We start from the raw sequence: 19,641 nt of genomic DNA on the forward strand, positions 1-19,641 counted from the left end.
GTATATTCCTTGCGTAAAGGTAAATTTTGGTGTTTTTGTAGGTTTTTTTTAATTTAGGCCGTTTGCGCGAACTGAAGACCAAAAGTACGATTATTTTCGTTATTTTTCTATTGATTAACAGGCAAATATGCAACTTTTGAGCTCTATTAGAATACGACACTCAATAATCTGACTTTTTGCTCATAAAGGTAAATTTTGGTGTTGTATGTCATTTTTTCGAACTTTAGGCCGTTTACGCAAACTAAAGATTCAAATTGTGATTATTTTCGTTATTTTCCTACTGATTAGCACGCAAATATGCAACTTTTGAGCTGTATTAGAATTCGATACTCAAAAATATTTTTTCGCATAAGGATAAATTTTGGTGTCTTTTGTCATTTTTTCAAACTTTAGGCCGCATGCGCGACCCAAAGATCCAAAGGGCGATTTTGTTTCGTTATTGTTCCATTGATTAGCATGCGAATACACAACTTTTGAGCCCTATTAGAATTCGATACTCGAAAATTTGATTTTTTCACTCCACCCTATTGTACAGTTCCTGAACATATATCTGAGGCTACTACTTCTTGAATTCTTCGTAAAGTCCATCCATGTCAAAGGATTTAATATTACCTGCCTCAACAGAACTAATAAAATCTTCAAAAGAACAGTCGGGACTTCCAAGCGAAAGCAACGAGAGTCTCTTATGTAAACTTACGTACTTCACTGAAATCATACCGCTCGCGAATGTATTGACGAGCCCGTTTATAAAAATTCAAAAAATCGGATTCGCACTTTGTTTCATCACAAGGAACTAATAATTTCATCTTAGAATTAACAACATATCCAAAGAATTTGTCTGTTATTCTATCTGTAAGCTATTTATCTAGATCTTTAAACATTGAATAAGGTGTGTTAAGAGTACAAATATTACTTTCGAGAGTTTCGATGACATGAGAAAATAATTTCAGGATAATGTGAGGACATGACGTAAAAAAAATAAATACATTTAAACTATTTCATTTTTGTTACCTTCGTCCCCCCAAAAGTTCTACAACACAGTTCTTCCCCAAGTGACCGAAATTAACTACTCAAAGCCTACCATAATTTCATTAGCCGATCTATTGCAGGTAGTAAAGACAATCGATATGTGACTTCGTACATGACATTTATAATGTTTATAATGAGACAACTGAAAAGCAGGACAAATGGGCATCCGGCTCGACTACTAAGCCGGACACATGACAGAACCTGTGAAAGCCGGGTTGTCCGGCCAAAAGCAGGACATATGGCCGCCCTAATCCCGACATTTCCATGTTTCTCAGTCATTTATTTGTATACAACGAGGAACAGCGAATAATTTATCACCCATTTTGTTTGATAATCTCTTGTCATCTTTCTCGATCACAACATATGCCCACATAATTAGTGACTGTAATTTTTGCTATGAGTGTAGAAACAGGATCTACGAAGAATACTGTGGCTCATAGTATCAAAACCCTCCACTATGTATCATTGTAAAAAGAAAACAGTTCTGTGGACATGACCTTTGACCTCCGCCATAAATAAATGTTCATGTTGTTAGAAATGAGGCAGATGAAGATCTATCCATTCGGGGCATATTCAACTATGATCAGTACCTGGGATCACACTGAAAAAAGAACATTGTTACTTGACCATGAAAGGGTACACGAATATTAAAGGAAAACAGGGAAAGGCTTTTGAAATCTGTTTATTTGCTCTAACATTACTAATCTTTTTCCAGCCTTAGAAAAAAGCAGATGTAAGCAAACCCACCTCACTACCAGTGGGTCGATGACTAGTGATTGGTTGTTGGTCTCACTGCACTAGTATCCTACCGCAATATAATCCCTAGTAAAAAAAAAATAATTTCGAATAAAAGTATCTGAATTTGTCCTGCATTTTGTGATAAGAAACGCAAGATATACAGTATAATATTTAACAACAGATGTAGCTTTATTTCAACCATACCTGTACTTGCACATATAGTATTTACTGCGCATGCGTATGCATTCACGCGCCGACCCCGCTCATTTGAAATTGTAGAATGCAGAGTTTCATGGCGACGATGAGTGACAATAATCCATCTTCATCTTGTGTTATAAAACACAAAAGAGGACAACAAGAACAGAGGCAATCCCGTTTATAACGATTTAAGAAACAACATATTTCCAATATAACAGTAGTCAGTGTCAGTGCGTTAATTATTTACCAGCCAACTGTAGCCTTACACTTTGGAAATTATGCGACGACAGTAAGCTAGCAGACGATCTTGCTGTTCACGTCTCTCGCTGCCGAAGCACGTGTGAGCCGCGGAGTAATACATTTCGCTTTGTTTACGCCTACTTTGTTCTAAGGCTGGAAAGCCTTTAGTAAAATAAATTTAACCACAGACGAGGCAATTTTGGAACCCTTATTTACACATGGATAATCGGGATTATGGTCGTTTCTCGAGTGATATCCGACGCACTAAACGGACGTGAATCGGAGAGTAATGAATGGCATATGCGTTTTAATATTCGTTAGATCCAACAGTATAGCGTGTTATTGAAAGAAACAGTTCACAGGTGTTTTGTTATAAATTTGTATCCACATATTTGTCCTAGAAACCAGCTAGGTAGAATTATAAGTTTCTCTCTTTGAAGAGATTTAATTATGTTAGTGGACGGAAAGCTAGAGGAACGTTTCAAGTTTATCAAACTTTAGTTGCAATAACTAGATTTGGTGGAACCTCGAACTGCCTTGTGTAATGAAGCCTTCCCAGACAAAGGACTACGGAGTATCTCTTTAAAAAAACTGTTGAAATGAAAAATTGTCTTAACAAGATCGTAACTGAAAGGAAGTGTAAATTAATATTCTATGATTAAAAAGAAAGGATTTGAAATTACGATTGTGATCTTTTTCTTTATTTACGAAAGAAAAGAGGAAAAATGATGATAATAAGAACTATTTGTTATACGAGTAACGAGTTTGTTTAAAAAGAACTTTAGCAGACGGGGCAACATTCTTGCGTGATTTCGTGTTTAGTTCGAGGCCAGTGGCTGGCAGTGTGCGGGTGAGTCGAATATAGGAATGACTTCAGTGGTAGCTGTTCTGCGATTATGGATGAGTCAGTCAGGTTCACGTGCTATAGCTTGTTCATGAAGGCTGAAGGAGAGACATAAAGGATAGTGAAGTTTAAATGGAATACAATTCAATCACTGAATAAATTGAATTTATCGTGAATTTTACTTTGAAATTTCTGCTCTCGTGAAATATTTGTGGGCTCCATTAATTGGCATTTGTAAATGAGATTAGAAAAGGCAGATGATTGAAGTGACGAAAGAATTAATTGCGTATTTCATATATTTTTTCGTGTAGAATCTAAGTTACGCCCTGGTAACAATATTGGCTTTAAAATATTGAAATTGTCATCTTCGATTTGTGTTATTGGATTGTAACTAGGAAATATATGTGGAAGTATAGTGGTAACATCCTGGAAAGGAAGATAATTCGTTATAAATGCAAAGGCTGGTAAGAAAACTAAGGGGACAGATAATCATTTCTAAAAAAAATTGCTGTAACCTATGTTACGTGTGGTAGTTTATTAGAGCAATGAGGATTGTGTAACTTATTCAGGAGTTTGTTTCAAAATCGTCAGAGTTTATCTGATTTTTTCGTTATCAGAGTTCAGCGTTTCCATTTTAATAAAGCTATCATCCAGGTCTTCGCATTTTTGGTATGTTTATTTGAAGTTAACTTATAAGAATGGTCTGTTAAAGTTCATATTTAACAAATTCGTTCGAGAGAGATTACATAAAGAGAGTTATTTCGGGTAAATGCAATAGAGAAAAAGCATGAAATAAATATTAGTACTTTGAGGAGCGTAAAGTCAAATTCTCTTGGGAATAAAACCTGGACTCCAGCTAATAATTCTCTGATTCGTTGATTATTGAATCATATTTTGTTTTTGTAAAAGTTTCATCATATTGGAAAGAGAGTTTAAGCAGTAAATAAGGAATCGTAATCTACAGATTTATGAAAGAAGAACGGGTTTTTTGTCGCTTGGAGGGAATTCATCTCTATGGTTTGGTAATTTTTTGAAGCCGTTGTTTGTGTGAACAGTTTATTGTATAATTGGTATGAATTGCAAACAGTTTTAAAAATATAGTAAATCAACGAAATTATTACAATGTAAAGAATTTTGGTGGGAGATAGAGTTGGTAATTTGGGGGACCAAATTGCTAATCGTCAAACTTCAGAAAGAGAAAATATTCTTTACGGAGACTGTTGATCTAAAAATTTATTATAAGTAGATCTACGCAATACTGAAATTAGTTATAGATCAAAGTATATATAGGTAATTGACAATTTAATGGTTCCAATATTTTCTTCAGAAAAGAGTTCGGATTCTTTTTCCATGATATTTTCCTAAATAAACAAAGGTAATGTGTGAATAAGCGAGTATACTTATTTTTGACACTACTGGATTGAGACGTGTATACGTTTATATATATATATATATTTTAGTCTTTTAAAATCCTCTTAAAAATGGAAATATTAACGATCAGATAAGAGCGCTCTTTTTCTTCTGATAGTGTATTTTAGGATTGGATTGCTATTACAGTTTCAGGATTGCTATTACAGAACATATTATGAAAGGGAGGAATATATTTTCTCCCCTTTCACAATATTTGTATCAAATGTGTTATGAAACACAGTGACACTGCTCACAATCACTTCACACACTTTCAGCACAAACAATTAGTCAATAAATTCTTTTTCCTATTTCAATTATCCACTTCCATATATCTGTGACAGCAATCCTGAAACAAAGGAATGAAAATAACATGTATCAATGTAGCCAATATAAGTTTAGAAACATCCATACTGACTAACAAGAATAATGACTTGTATTGAGTACTGTTCGGAAACGTAATACCTCTGTAAATAACTCGAAAGGTGGATAATTGTGTAAATTCAGATGAATACATCAAGAAAAAATGAAATTGAATCTAACTTCCTTTGATGCGGCAGGTAAATAACTCCAGGCAAATGGTTGTCGATCTGAACCCAGATATTCACATGGTCAATATCGTGCAATGCTTGGTTTATGTTGAATTTTGAATCGGATCCCATTGAGTGCCCAAAATGCAACTTTGTGGTGTTTTAGTACACATATGAGACTACAATCTGAACAATTTTGAACAAATTCAAAGGGACAGTTCTATGCCAAATTCAAAATTCAAATCTTAATTTGAATTTTTGAAGTGTAATTTTTTTTATTTTATCGTTTTGTTATAGTACAATTTGTAGAGTAATCTTTATGCTTTCCTTTAATTAAACCTTTTTATTTAACATTTTTACGTATTTTAAGAGTTTTCAGTATTTTAAAAGAAATAGAAAGTTATTTCAGCTGAAAAAATACAGATAACATTTTAGAATACATGACAATTGAAGGGAAAAAATAATCATATAGAGTGTGCATTGATACATCCAATATATATTCCTGTGATTTTGACCTTTGGATTCTGCCCTCGTCAGAAATTTCCTTGTATTTTGACCGCTTGGATTTGGTTCCCGCGCTCGTTACTACAGACATTTTTATATGAGTTGAGATCTGCATACAAACACGCTAGAGGGCAAGCTTTTCGGTGCTGCATTTCCCTAAACATTTCCTCCTCGCATAGAATTCCCTATTTCCAAAGATTAGACAGAACGAGAATTCTCGTTCTGCCTACAGGTAAGATCATTTAAAACATTTTCTACAGTCCTGGAAGGCTTTAGGCAAAGTGAGAATGAATCTTTTTAGTATTACACCCTGCTGTTCCGAAAAGTTTAGGGGGTGTCCAAAAATTTTAGGGGGTGTTAGGGGTGTAGATAAATCACTGATTTGGCCCATTTTCTTCGTTTCAACAATATGATCTCATCGAGGGTTTTAATAGTTTTTTAAATCTTTCTGAGGAGTTTGCGTCCGAATGACAGGGGATCAGTCTTATATGTTTAATCCCCAATCCCAATAACGAGGTCTTAAAATATTTTGGGACGAAAATGCACGCAATATTGTAGAAATTGCTTCGGAATATTCCAGTCTACAAAAGATGTCATCCACTCTCTGGTTGAGTTTTTTTCCTCAAGAATCGGTTAGAATTAATAACGCCTATAAGAATATAACGTAATCGCTGACAGTTCATAATGGGGCCGATCAGATTATACATCCAATAGGCGTTTATTCTATTCGAAAATTCAGATAGCAAAGGGTTCATCATTTTCTGATTACAGTCTTTAACCTTCTTATATATATATATATATATATATATATATATATATATATATATATATATACATATATATATATATATATATATCGCAATTATTTTCATATTCCTTAATGTCTTCTCTCATCTTTTCCTATGTAAATCTTTTCATTATATTTTTAGTGTTCTAAATACCGCAGAATGTACCCTAACAAGATTATCATGCTGATATTCAATCATGAGCTTTCTTAGCTATTTGGAATTACTCTTGTATAGAGATATATCTCTGGAATTAGTGATTTTTATTAAAACACCTTTATTTAAAATATATCAGACTATATTCTCTCTCAATTCAACCCTGAAAATCTTGCGTTTCAAATTCTCGTCCTGTTCCAAAACATAGGCTTTTCCACAAGGGTTTTTCTGAACATATGAGCAGTTTTTGGATTAATAGCAAAACTTGCTAACTCAGCAGGACTATCAATAAGATTAAACTAAAAGAGATCAAAAACTCTTCATAAAAATGTACAAATGCATTTTTACTGCTTTCATTGCACTGTAAAAGGGAAATGAAGAAAACATCCCAGGCCCGAACCTTACCTATGTTGAAAGTTTCACCGAGATCGGTCGGTTGGTTCAAGAATTATTGTTTTATTTATTTTTATAGATTTCTCCCCTCCCCCTCCCCTAAGTTCTACAGTTAAAGTGATATGATAAAAGAAACACCTCATGGCTGAACCTGATCTATGTTGAAAATTTGGTTAAGATCGGTCGGGTGATTTAAACGTGATGAAGACACAAAGACAGTCATTTTTATTTTTACTTTTTTGACATATATCTTCCCCCCTTCCCCTCCCCTTCGTTGCACTGTAAAAGTGAAGTGAAGAAAACATCCCAGGCCCGAACCTCATCTATGCTGAAAGTTTGATCGAGATCGGTCGGGTGGTTCAAGAGTTATTAAGTTTAATTGTTTTTCATATATTCTCCCTCCTCCCCTCCCCCTCCACTAAGATCTACTGTCAAAATGAAATGAAGGAAAATTCCCAGGTTTGAACTTCATATATGTTGAAAACTTGATTGAGATCGATGGGGTGATTCGAAAGTAATTAATTCATAAACATAAGCATTTTTATTTTTATATTTATTGATTTTTGTATATCTCCCCCTCCAACCCTCCCCTACGTTGCTCCGTCAAAGTGAAATGATAAAAATCATTCCTGTTCCGAACTTCATCTACATTGAAAATTTGATCAAGATCGGTGTAGTGGTTTAAGAGTTAAGTTTTATTTATTTTTTTCTATGTCCCCCTCCCCTAAGTTCTACCGTCAAAGTAAATAGCTAAAACACTCCTAGGCAATACCCGCATCTACGTTGAAAATTTGATCGAGGTCGGGCGGGCGGTTCAAGAGATTAAGAGTCACAAAAATAGTCACTTTAAATTTCATAATATAGATAAGATAGTAAAATCTCACGTGAAGATTAGCAAGATATTAGTAAGATCTCGATATAATCTTCTTTTGAAAGATGATATCGAGAAATCTTTGAGTGAGAGGTGAAATGGTCCGTTCAGATTTAGGAAATTCCTGCCTCCAAACACTGTCCTGATTTCAGACCAGAGAGATACTCCGAATTCTTATAGTAAATCTCATGCCTGAGATTAAAAGATATTTCTCGAGGAGAAAACATAACATATGAAAGAATGAAGTGTCGATTTATAAATTGGCTTCTTTATCCTTCATTCATGTAATTTTTTGAATATATCTCTAATATTAAGTATAAAAGGTATGTTTCTCTGTTCGCTTGTTTTCGGCTAAAAGCATAACAAAGTCTTAATATTAAATTATTTTTATTAAGAATTATATAGAAATAACGTAATAAGTCCACTTGTTCCTGTTTGTGTGCTATTATCAATTTAATATTTTTTTTAAATTAGAATATTCTTAAATTTCAAATATAAGAGATAAAGAGTTAAATACACGTAAAACAGAATTTTTAGTAGGATAATGAATACTAGTTATTCAATTTCATTCAAAATCTTTAATCACAAATAGCAGAATTTAGGAAAATGAGAATATAATGCAACAGGCTTTAAATTGTTAGTATGGAGTAATTCCTGTTAGATATTGGACGAACATTCTACGACGACGCTAATATTTTTAAAAATCTGGTTTTCTAAGGAGGAATTTTCATCGACGAATGGTGAATTTATAAGAGCCGTCCCAATCGAAGTACTATGGAGCTTTCCTTTACCAAAAAAAGGAAGAAATGAAAAATTGTCAACAAGATTGTAACTGAAAGGAAGTGTAAATTAAGGTTATGGTTAGAAAGTAAAGATATGAAATTACGATTGTGACCCTTTTGTTTAGTTAGGAAAGAAGAGAGGAAAATACAATGATAATAAGATATATATTGTTATGCGAGTAACGAGTTTGTTTAAGAGAAACTTTAGCAATTGTCTCGTCACTTTGTGCTTTATTTCAAAGTCAGTGGCTGGTAGTGTACAGTGTTCATAGTTTGAGGGAGATTTCCACTATCTAGGGAAATTTCATAAGTAAATTTACCATAAAGTAAAAAGTGATTTTTTCGACAAAAACGTGAATATCCAGGGAAATTCTCGCGCTGATACATTGACCAATAAAAATGTTAAAATCATCTTAAATTTTTCTTTGTTCTTCAGGAATAAAAGAATACAACAGCAATGTGCCTGTGTGTCTGTTCAAAGTAGCATAATTTGCACCCATTGTTGACTGGGTGTATTTGTATTGAAAAGAGGTGAAGGAAAGGTAAAAGAAACGCAAAAAACAAATGAATAAAACAAATATGGTTGGCACTTCCTTTATTATAGCTAAATTAATCTTATCATATAACTTCTGTCGCAGAAATTGGACACTCAACAAACTAGGGAAAATTTGATAAGAAAAGGAAAACTTTTGTGTCATTCGAGGGAAATTTTCTTAAGGAAACCTACGAACTCTGGCAGTGTGCTCGTGAAATAAATTTAGAAATTATCTTTGTGGTACCTGCTCTGCGATTTTGGACGAGTCAGGCAGCTTTAAGTACTATACTTGTTCATGAAGGCTGAAGGATAATGAAGTATAAATGCAATAGAATTAAATTACTAAATTAGTGGAATCTTTCGTGAATTTTACTTTCGTAAAATATTTAAGAATTTCACTAATTGGCAGTTGAAAAAGGCAAGAAAAGTTAAATGGGTGAAGTGACAAAAGAATTGGCTGCATCATTTAATATTTTTTTCTTTCGTGTAGAATCTAACAGGTGAGTTATGTGTTAGGGGCAATACTGGGTTTAGAATATTGAAAATATTGTCTTTCTTCGATTGGTAGCTTCAAGATATATGTTGTAGTAGAGTCGTAACCCACTGACGTACAAATGATAAAAGTAAGAGGACAGATAACAGGTGAGATCCTTTTTGTGTGTGTGTGTGTTTCATGTTATGCGTGATTATCTTATTAGAGCAATGTCGATTGTGTAACTTGTTGCAGAGGTTGTATCAAGACCGTCAAAGTTTGGCTGAATCTTTCATTATCACTATTCAGCGTTCCCACTTTACTAAAGCTTTCATCCAGCTCTTCACACTTTTCATATGTATATTTCCCGTAAGTTAACTAATAGGAAAGGTCTGTGAAAGTTCATATTTAACAAATTCATTCAAGAGAGGATTATTTCGAGTAAATGTCATAGAGGAAAAGCACGAAATAAACGTTAATACTTTGAGGAACATAAAGCCAAATTCTCTGGGGAATAAAACCTGGACTCGTTACTAATTCTCAGTTTCGTTGATTATTAAAGCGTATTATATTTGTGTAAAAGCTTCACCATATTAGAAAGAGAATTTAAGCAGTAAATAACGCACTGTAATCTACATATCAATCAAAGTAGTACCAGAATCTTTGTCGGGGGAGGGAAATACCTCTCCATGGGTTTCATTATTTTTTGAAGCCGTTGTTTGTAGGAACGATTTATTGTAGAATTTGTATGAATTCCAAATAGTTTTAAAAATATTGGAAATTTATGAAATTATTACAACCTAAAAAATTTTGATGGCGGAAAGATTTGGTAATTTGGGGGACAAAATTGTTAATCGTTAGCCTTCAAAGGAAAGAATATAATTTTAAGAAAACTGTTGCTCTAAAGATTTATTAAGTGTAAATCTACACAAAACTAAAATTAGTTACACATTGAAGTACATATAGGTAACTGATAACTAAATTGTTCCAATATTTTCTTCAAAAAAACGTTCGGCTTCTTTTTCATAGTAAGTATTGTTCTGAATAAGCAAATGTAGGCACTTTTGTCACTTTTTGGTTGGAGTTGGATACGAGAGTCCTGGGTTCAAGCTCGTTCATAAATACTTGTGGTTTCTTGAAATCACCTGAAAAATTTGAATTATTAACGATCGTATAATATCGCTTTCTGCTCATGATTGTAACTTGTTTTGAAAAATAAAATTTTACATAAAATGTTTGTTTATATAAACAATTATGATAGTTCTGTATTTGTATGTCTAATGCTATCTGTTGTTGATGCTATTATTTTGTTGAGACGGATAAAACACATTTTTACTGTAACATTTAACATCTATACCGTCTCAGCAGCTGATTAGTTGTAATGTTTCTAAGTGCTCCATAGTAAGATTGAGATTCATATTTTCTCTTCCACCATTTTTTTCAGATTTCAGGAACACTGGATCTCTCTGTAGGAAGAGCACATTACACTGGAACTCTTCTGACTATGTCAATGTTTGCTGTAGAAGTAACCATTACTTAAGCGACTTGTGACATTATTTCAGGTTTGTGACAATCATGTTCTATAATCTTTTTCTCTCTTACTCTTAAGTTACTACATGATGTTGGAGTGATGCAACACACACGAAGAAATCTCCCACATCGTTTCGTCTGTGCAAATACCCACATGTCTCACATAAAACATATTTTTCTTTAGTGACAAATTCTACAATACATGGTAATTTGAACCTATCTTTGCCTTACAACTCTCTGTGAATGTTTAAGCTCCTTGACACCAGAGAAACTTAGAGCGGTTTATATTGGAGATATAGCAGTCTAACTTGGACACGATTCTCTCCAGGTAAGGCACCTCAGAACTTCAGGCAAGCTAAGAGGCTTGGGTTAGGTTAGATCTTTCAAATGGATGAAATATTTCTTCCTGTTTTACAAGTTTAGTTGACACATTATAACCCAGGCTTCCTGTAACATCATTGTCAGCTTAATCCTCCACAGTCTTTTTTGGTATGGCACTCACCTTTGCTGTGCACGGTCCGAGGTTGAAAACCCAAACGAGATAGATCCAAATTCCAATGTCTCATGAATTTCGTTTCTTATACTGGTTTGTAAGGTAGAAATGCATTCTAGTAGACATACATCCTTATTCTTTCATCTAACAATACGAATAATTTCAAATTGAGGAGCTTACTTCCAAAAGAGAACATTTCCATCTCTAGTATTTTTCGGGGGGAGGGGCGAAATTGATGTTTTACGGTTTCTCAATCTTTGGGATGAAATGTTCCGCAATTCCTTATTTAACAGTACAGATAAAAGAACGAGGTGGATATATTTCTTTCCTATAGATGTGATTAATTTTATATTGTGAATTCTACCAAAAGCATTCGTGTTTGCATAAACCCTATTGCGTAATCCGTAAGAGTTCATCCTGTTGATTCAGAAACCGTTAAAAATCGATTTTAACAAAAAACTGGAGATGGAAATGTTCCATCTTGAAAACAAATCCCTTAATTGTCGTATGCTTTCGTTTTTGTAATGGAGGAAAATGAAACTCCTAATTTTAAATACAATCGTTAGAAAACATTGATCAAATTTAAAATACCGTGCCCACTATGATTGATGTTAGCATTTATACTCTTATTGTGCTTTTCGTTTGGCTTAAATGCTAACGTCACTATTCACTTCTCGCATATGGTCATCAGTAATAATCAAATGTGGTTCATCTTGAGCTTGAAAATCTTTCATTCGTAGAAGTCCTTCGTGAAATTCTACTGGAACCGGCATCGTTGCACATATGTTTTCTAATTCTTCGTAATACCAGTATATCTGACGATATTTCGTATTGATCATATTTGAGAGATAAGACAATAATCGTTTCAAAAGATACGTTTTGCCACACCTACTAGATCCAGCGAGAACACGTACATGTAAACGGATGTTTCCACAGTGTATCCATGATGAACACTAACACCATGTTTCAAATATAATGTGCATTTAAAATGATTATTGAATAGTAATGTCTTCATTTTCCGTTTGGGAAATTTGAATAATTTTTAGTTTAAATTTTTTGTGTGAAAATATTTTTACTTTGAAAAACTTTTGTTTTAGAAATTTTAGTTTGAACTTTTTCGTTTCACTTTATTGCACTCACTGATAAATGTCGAAGAATGATAAACCATTTATTTGTTAATCGAATAGTTGAAAATCGTTTAAAGTTTGATGGTTAACCGTGAAATATAAGGTGGAATCTGATCGGTTGATCACTGATTTTAAAATTTGTTTGAAAACACTTTTGGTTAAATAATTTTTCGTTTTTGGTAATAAATTTTGTTTTAAATTTTCGGTTCGAGAAGATTTCAGTTATTTTTTTTTTTCGTTTAGAAATGGTTTTTAATTTTTTTTTTGTTTGAAAAACTTTTTATTGTTTGATACTTTTAGCGTGAAAATTTGGTTTGAAATTATTTTTTAGTTTTAAAAATCTTGATTTACGAATTTTTCTTTTTAAATTTTTAGTTTGCACTTTTTAGTTTGATGAAACTTTTGTTTATAAAATTTTTACTTTGAAAATTTATAAGGATGGTACTAAGTACTCCTCCCAAATTTTCAAATGGGTGCATCAATGTAATCATGCCCTGTACACATCCGTGTAATCATATAAAAGCAATAAAGCTCATCAAAGGGGATACGTTGCATCAAAAACCTCCGAAATTTGAATTTTTGGCAATTTTTTACCCATGAAAGGGAACGAAATGAACCACCCAAACTTATAATGGTATTTATTAGGGTCCTATACTACGGAGCCTATTTGGTTGCAATGATGTCAACAGAGTTTGAGGGAGATGACAAACTCAGCTCAAATGTAGAAGAGATTATGTAGATTCTATATTCCAAAAAGCAAATTGTGCTAAGATGGATGGAACATAGTAAAAAAAAAAAAAAAAAAAAGGAAAGGCAATGAAAAAAGAATCCTCTACGTATCTGGAAAACTAAAAGGAGATGGCTGAAATTCAACTCTAATGTAGAAGAGACTATGTAGATTCTACATTTTAAAAGCAAATTGTCCTAAAATGGTTGAAACATGGTCAAAAAGCACGAAACTTTAACATTAATGACAATAGAAAATCAACGACAAACATTTCCTCCACTTGTCTCAAAAACCAAAAGAGGGAAATGGCTGAAATTCAGCTTAAATATAGAAAAGAAATTGTCCTAAAATGGATGGAATATAGTAAAAGAAATAAAAAAAAATGAAGTTGACCACATATCTTAAAAACTATAATAAGGAGATTGTTAATTGATAGTTTATTGCAAAGAGATAATGAAGATCTTTAAAAACGGTGTATAGCACGTAAGGTAAATATGGATAGAACATTGTTAAAAGTGGAGTAAAATCAGTTATAATGATAAAGTACATGCATCATTTTCTAGTTACCCAGGGCGCTCCATGCGGAGGTTAAGTGCTAAAAGTATCTCTCAACCGGATTTGGAACCTCCAGACTCGATTTAGCACGCAACGTGACTTTTAACCTGATCACATAACAGTCTGGTCCTTATGGCAAACCGGATAGGCCTTTTTCAAAAATGTCGTTTTCTAAAATTCAAAGGGTAGTTCTAGGTTCCCCTCTCAAATTTTAAGAGTGGTGCACCAATGTGTCTTATGAATGTGAATGGACCCTTGTACACACCGATATAACCGATATATTTGAACTTTTGGCAATTTTTTACCCATAAACGAGATGGAACCCCAAAACTTACAGAGTACACTCTTGTCCAAAATGATTGTCGCATATATATAAAACTGTCTTCTTGTAACATTATAATTTGCTAATGATTTTTCATGGTACTTTTAATGCTGATACTATGTGTATAATCGGGAAATGTATATTTGTGGTAAATTTCATAGGAAAAGAATTATAAATACGAAAATTAGAATGAGTAAAACAAAATGTTGCTAAATGGACAAAAAAGTTTTATTTTCGCTTTATTGTTCTTATTTACTGCTCTTTTGACATGAAATTTGCCACATACACGTCTTTGCCGATTATACACATACTAACATTATAAGAAATACCGGGCGAATTCCTTATCAAATTATATTCCTACAACAACATATTTATAAACATGCGACAATAATTTTGGACATGAGTGTACATACCCTGGGTCCTGTGCTGCCATACCAAATTTTGAAATTTAGCAATTTCAAAATTTTAAGGGGTTGGTCCTACATATCCCTGCCAAATTCTAGGGGGTGGACCAAGGTACCCCTGCTAAAATATAGAGGGGTGATTCTATGCACTTCTGGGCAGATGCCATGGCCTCTGAACCAGGGACACATAAGAAAGACCAGCTGGCCCAATTACCACTATGTTTAAAGCAAGTGAATTAGTCCAGTTAACGTACGTAAAAAAAGACACTTTACCTTGAACAAATTGCAATAGAAATGAAACATGCGCCAAAATGTTGCTGAACACATTCTGAGCAAACCTGAAAAAATCCTGGAAACCTGAAAATATTCAATCTGGAAGGTCGTTAAATCCAATATGACTGCCATTGGTGGTCATTTACGGCATACATAATAACAAACGGAGTAATTATGTAACTTTGTAACAAAATTACAGGCTCAGCATCCCTAATAAAAGTTGTTCAGCATTATGTGTCCTTTCGAATGAGGCATTAAACATACCTCTAATATGCAAGGTGTCTCAAAAGTCCCCTGATATTGGGAAACTTATTATCAAAGTTACAACAAAATGTAAGAGGTGAAATCGTCTCTAAATATGATGATCTCGATCTAAAGTGAAGGATTTTTTTTTTAAATCGAACGAGCCGTTTGTTCTGTACACTCTTTATGTGCCCAATGTTAAATGAAAATACATTGTTGCCATTTACCGGGAGGTAGATAAATATTGTAAGAGTTTAATGAATGGAGGCTGCCATCGACACGTTAGCGTAAAAGACAGTAACTTGATTCACTTATGTTGTAAGTCCCGCTAAATGACAACGTTTCATTTTCATTTAACCTTTGGCGTGTAAAGAATGTATAGCCCAAACGGCTCATCCGGTTTAAAAATCCTTCACTTTAGATTGAAAACACCATATTTGGAGATGGTCTCCACTCTTACCTTTTGTTTTAACTCTGATAATAACAGTGTTACCCTATGTCATGGGTTTTTTGAGACACTATATTTTATTCATTATCTACACATAGTAGGCTTTTTATGCTCCTTGTAAGTGTAAATGTAACCATGTGGTTATTGTTTTCAAATGCCTGAATGGTTGAATACTGAACTGTAACTAATGATTTTAATTTTATTTACCTTAGAAGGAATGTCAAGGAATTCAAAATGCGAGTGAATTATGTGCAGCCACACTGATACCCAGACCTGGAAAAAGGTACATCAAGAATATCGAAAGAAATATGTGAATTTAAGTCAAATCCAGAAGGATACGCAATCAAAAATACCGTCCGATAAGAAGACATCTGCAAGTATTTTGCGTTCAAATTCGCCAGCATTTCATTTCGCTCTTAACTGTTTTTGTTGTAAGCCTGATAGATATGATGGTAAGTGGAGGGATCACTGTCTAATTCCACTAAAAGATAATACTTTTCAAGAAGCAATATTGAAATTATGTGGAGAACGCACTGATGATTAGGCCATGACTGTAAAAAATTGTATTGAATATGTCAGAGATTTGTTTGCGAAAGTCACAGTGTACCACACTGCTTGCATTGTACATTTTGGAATAGGAAAGGGGATTCCCGAAAAGATGAGGAAGCAGATTTCATCGGGTGAATACAAACCGAATAAAAAACGCAGATCCATGCAGACTGAAAGAGAGGATGCATTCTTGCCAATAGTTGAGTAGTTGGAAATGAACGATGATGGTAGGCTACCATGTGTGATTTATTAAAGGTTATGGATCAGAAGCTGTGCTATTCAAAAAAGCAAACGTACTCTGTTAGATACCGTACATGAAAGCTAAACTTTGCGGAAGGAATCACTATAACTGAAATAAATAGTACAGTAGATGTTACTTTCAAAGATACTATAATGAGTAGAACATCAGAAAACATACTGCATCTCAGAATATGAAATGCAATACCCGTGACGGTACAGGGTGTCCAGTAGAAAGCGGGAACCAAAACCGTGGTGCATCTGCAAGCTCAAACCAACCTGTAGTGGAGCTTGCATTAGTTTTGGTCGAGCTAAATGGATTATACACTGACCCAAGGAAGCGATTTTGGTTTCAACGTGTGCAACTGTAGCGATCTCTTTTACAAATACTCTTAACACCTCAGGAAAAATGACACAGCACTTTCAAGATTTTACCAGTAAGTGGAAGGGTAGTACTATTTTGATGTTTCCATGGACTTTATTGCACACTTTTATTAACTTTGCTGCAATTTGCACTAATCTCAACTGCTCCTCCACAGTACTTTTTTTTTTATATTCGCATCATAAAAGTCTCGAAGGATTCTAGCAGATGTCTCTTTGAATGTAAGAACTCTACTTTACCTTTTATTTCAGTTATTGTGATTCCTTCCCTGCTATCATCGTTCATCCCCAAATATTCAACTACTCGCAAGAAAGCATCCTCTCTCAGACCGCAAGGACCTGCCTTTTTTCTTCGGTTCATATTCACCTGATGACATCTACTTTCTCATCTTTTCGGGAATCCCCTTTCCTATTCCAAAATGTACAATGCAAGCAGTGTGGTACACTGTGACTTTCGCAAACAAATCTCTGACATATTCAATACAATTTTTTACAGTCATGGCCTAATCATCAGTGCGTTCTCCACATAATTTCAATATTGTTTCTTGAAAGGTATTATCTTTTAGTGGGATTTAGTGGGAGGGAGTGGGTATATCCCTCCACTTACCATCATATCTATCAGGCTTACAACAAAAACAGTTAAGAGCGAAATGAAATGCTGGCGAATTTGAACGCAAAATACTTGCAGATGTCTCCTTATCGGACGGTATTTTTGATTGCGTATCCTTCTGGATTTGACTTAAATTCACATATTTCTTTCGATATTCTTGATGTACCTTTTTCCAGGTCTGGCTATCAGTGTGGCTGCACATAATTCACTCGCATTTTGAATTCCTTGACATTCCTTCTAAGGTAAATAAAATTAAAATCATTAGTTACAGTTCAGTATTCAACCATTCAGGCATTTGAAAACAATAACCACATGGTTACATTTACACTTACAAGGAGCATAAAAAGCCTACTATGTGTAGATAATGAATAAAATATAGTGTCTCAAAAAACCCATGACATAGGGTAACACTGTTATTATCAGAGTTAAAACAAAAGATAAGAGTGGAGACCATCTCCAAATATGGTGTTTTCAATCTAAAGTGAAGGATTTTTAAACCGGATGAGCCGTTTGGGCTATACATTCTTTACACGCCAAAGGTTAAATGAAAATGAAACGTTGTCATTTAGCGGGACCCACAACATAAGTGAATGAAGTTATTGTCTTTTACGCTAACGTGTCGATGGCCAGTCCCCATTTCAAACATGCCTCCATTCATCATACTCTTACAAAATTTGTCTACCTCCCGGTAAATGGAAACGTTGTATTTTCATTTAACATTGGGCACATAAAGAGTGTACAGCACAAACTGTCTAATTTAAAAAGAATTCCTCACGGTTTCCCCTCTTACATTTTGTTGTAACTTTGATAATAACAGAGTTTTATTTATTTATTTATTTCATTTTCCACCGTAAGAACTTAGCGTTCGTCAAGAGATACAGTTACTATTGCAATTAATAATAATAATAATTACAAGAGAAACGCCACAATTAATAATACAATTATTTTAAAAATATATATATATATTGTAATATCCTATGTGATGTCGTAAACAAGCAATTCCACGCATCAATGTTTACAAACACCACCACATGGTTCGGCAAGAGGATCTCCCACCAGAGGGACCTATAATCTCATGCAGACGACGGCTTCTGGCCCCTCCCACGGAGCAGAAACCGATATGGGAGCAGCAGCGCCACCGCCACCCAAAGGACCCTATAAAATGGATGGACGAAGGCAACTCGACACCAGTTTTCTGGTGACCCTCCTTTAGTCTGCTACGGGACTCTTGGAGTAACCTAACCCCAGCCCTCCAGTCTGCTACGGGACTACGCCTATCCTATCTCCTGGTTTAGCCTGCTACGGGGCTCTGTCTGGGAATAATAACCCCAGCCGCTTAGCTTGCTACGGGGCTCTGTTGGCGACTTAACCCGCCTCTGTTTGCTACGGAGCATTGGTTCCTTAATTCCACTCCTCTTAGCCTGCTACGGGGCTCTGTTGGAAATCCTGTCTGCGACCTTACGGTCAAAGACCACCTATAACACCTTGATTCTAGAGGGATCAATTTGTATAGTATTTTGTGAAAATACTTTTATAGAGGAACTTTTTATAATAAAAACTGGTAGTGGGAGTCGATTCCGGACGCTCTTTTTATTAACTGCTCTACCCAAAGATCCTATATGAGACAAAGTTTTACAATATAATAATACAATATATATAATAATAATAATACAAAATACATACATAACAATAAAACTTAAAGTGTATTTTTAGAAAAAATATAAATTGTATCTTGTTTTGTATATTTCAAAATTCAAATAAATTTTAATATTTACATTACAAAGAAAGATCACAGTGAAGATATTCATCTAAACCATAGAAAAGATGTTTAAGTAACAGTAACTTAAGATGCCTTTTAAACTGCCAGTTTGGCATTCGTTTGACACGATTTGGTAATTTATTATAAAGTTTTATTCCTATGTGGTGTAACGAATTTTGAGTTCTTGTTAGACGGAAATTTTGTATATGAATATGATTGGTTGTTCTTGTGTTGTGTTGGTGTAGGTCCGAATTGAGTTGAAAGTTTCTTTTATTGATATGTATGAATGATATTGTTTCGAGAATGTATATACACGGCAATGGTAATATTTTAAGTTTCTGAAACAGTGGTCTACTTGGTATATGAAACGGAACTGACAACATTATTCGTAACAGTTTCTTCTGCATTGTAAATACTTTCTTCGCATAACAGGTATTACCCCAGAAAATGATTCCATACGATAGAATTGACTGGATCAACCCAAAATAAATTGTTTTCA

The sequence above is a fragment of the Thermobia domestica genome, chromosome 6 (genome assembly GCF_964235325.1).
Source record: "Thermobia domestica chromosome 6, izTheDome1.hap1.1, whole genome shotgun sequence".
Taxonomy (NCBI): domain Eukaryota; kingdom Metazoa; phylum Arthropoda; class Insecta; order Zygentoma; family Lepismatidae; genus Thermobia; species Thermobia domestica.